Source organism: Pteropus alecto, unplaced genomic scaffold (genome assembly GCF_000325575.1).
Source record: "Pteropus alecto unplaced genomic scaffold, ASM32557v1 scaffold86, whole genome shotgun sequence".
NCBI lineage: Eukaryota > Metazoa > Chordata > Mammalia > Chiroptera > Pteropodidae > Pteropus > Pteropus alecto.
In genome coordinates this window covers 15,507,319-15,509,755 of record NW_006442109.1, presented here as the reverse complement: position 1 = coordinate 15,509,755, position 2,437 = coordinate 15,507,319, and the positions used below count along the sequence as shown (strand labels likewise).

At 38.2% G+C, this 2,437-nt stretch overlaps 1 non-coding gene across 1 annotated transcript; it reads left to right on the top strand.

Moving 5' to 3' along the window:
- Positions 1-790: 790 nt before the first annotated feature.
- LOC112469900 lies at positions 791-892 on the top strand. The gene has a single exon (XR_003042754.1). It is a non-coding gene; the product is annotated as a U6 spliceosomal RNA (small nuclear RNA).
- Positions 893-2,437: the final 1,545 nt, after the last annotated feature.

Below are 2,437 nucleotides of genomic sequence, written 5' to 3'. Positions count from 1 at the left end.
CCTCTTAAGAATGTTATTGCTGGAAGGAGTAGAGCTGCCATCACTACTGTTGCCATGGTTATGGCTTCTGGACCAGGAGACTGGCTGAACCTTGGCCCAGCTCTTCCACCCAGCCACCATCTCCTCTGTAACAAAGAGGCCTCCTTACTCCTTGATCCATCTGGTGTTTGGCTAAAATGTCGGAGAGCATATTGTTTTCCACGGTACTTCACGTCCCTTCCGCAAATTCTTAATGACCCACCCTACTGTTGATTAGGGCCTAAAGTCTTGGACTAGCGGAAAAATTAAAACAATGTTCAGGACTCATAGAGATGCTCAGCCTAGTAATTGGCTTGAGGATCATTATCTTCACCTTTTGTCTGCAGAGGGTTTGCAATGATGGCTTGAGAGTTCAGAGCTAAATATCTGGCCCACAACTGGGGAGTGAAAAGGAAAGTACAATATGTAGTTGATGTGTCACCTCATTCATAAATTCATCTTTTTTCCACCCTATCTTCCCTACCTACATTTCTCTTTAACATGGCTTGCATATTTTAATATGTCTTTGCATATGTTTGTATCTTTAAAAAGTGCTTTAAATCTTTTTGAAGCAAGGATAAATAGAAAGTAGAAGTATGTTCCTTAGAAATCCATTGCATTTGTGTTATTAAGATGGAAGAAAAAAGCACAAAGGCCTTTCAGTCCAGGAAGGAAAAACTACATAATGCAAAACACCTAGAACACACTCTGTGTAAAAATCAAATGGAAAAATGTAAATGTATGTTTGCTGTTGAAAAAAAATATATAAATGGTGCTCACTTCGGCAGCACATATATTAAAACTGGAGCTAGACAGAGATTAGCATGGTCCCTGTTAAAAGATGACACACATTCATAGAGCATTCCATATTTTTAGATCTTGGTCAAAGGGTACAGATTCCCAGCTATAAGATAAATAGGATTTGGGGATCTAACGTACGGCACAGTAACCATAATTGGCAATACCATATGATGTATGTGAAAGTTTTAAGAGAGTAGATCTTAAATGTTATCACCATACATACACACACACAAATGTTTATGTGAAGGGATGAAGATGTTAACTAATCTTATTGCGGTAATCATTTTGTAATATATACGTGTATCTAAATCATCACATTGTACACCTTAAACTTACATACGTTATATGTCAATAATATCTCAATAACGCTGGAAGGAAATTGCCTCAACTACAGAGAAAGATATGTACATATGATTGGATTCAAGAAAACTTAATTTATGGCACAAGAGAGGAATAAGAACATGGCACTCCTAAACTCAGGGGCCTGCTACATGAAGTCACTCACACAGGACATCTGGGCAGTTCCTTCAGAAGCCTGGGGTGAGTGATATGGACATGCCATACCCATCAGGGCGGTACTTGGAATTCCAGTTTCTTGCACACAGTAAAAGTTCTACAGATACATGCCGAATAAATAGAAAGGATAAGTTTTAAAAAATAGAAAGGATAAGTTCACAGATAATCTTCAAATTAATCCAGGTAGAAATGATTTAACAGCACCCAGAAAAGTGGATGCCATAAAAGGCTTTACTCCTTTTCATCCTTTCGACAGCACTACAAAGTAAATGTTTTTATCTACCTTTTTTCAGATGACTTTAAGAAAGGTTAAGGAATTGGTGCGAGGCTACATAAGTAGACAGTGAAAGGCCCAGGATTTAAGCCTGGAGCTGTCTGATTCTAAAACAGACTATTTCCTTATTCTCCTCCAATATTTCTCAAGCTTTTCTAATGTTAAGAACTCAAATCTGAAGTCCCATCCCAGAACCACTGTATCTGCGTCTCCAACGGAGGAACTTAGAAGCGTATGTTTAACAAGAGACAAAATGATGATTATTATTAGAGAAGTTTAAGAAATCTGTTTTATTGCATTAGGTGGGAGAAGGACTCATATCTCCCTCTGAGTGATCATACAGAAGCCATCAGAAATTTGAAGCTGTCAACTAAAAATAAATCATATCATTATAGAATTTGTCAGATTATAATATTACCAAATATTTATTCTTCAGATCAGTAATATAGTATTCTCTGGATCCTAAATACAAAGACCATTTTGGAAAGTTAAATATGGGCTCTAGTGCAAATCTCAGACTTTTTAGCTTTCCTCTCTGTCTCTTTTTGGTCCTCTGAAGCAGAAGTGATTAAGAATTCCTTTTCAATTCCTAGCAGCTTTAATTGAGCAGAAGTTCCAGGTGTGCAAGGGCTGGAGAACTGCTGGAAGGAGACCCACAGGCTGAAAATCAGTCCTCATATCTGGCTGCCCACCAGATGGCTTTCATTAGATGAGCAAGTTACACGACCCAGGAAGTAGAAAATCCATCATTGCTTGGTTTGTTTTTCTTAGTTTCAGTCTTTACACGCCTGCTGAGAAAAGCCGAGGCCTACTAGCCTGCAGCTTCAA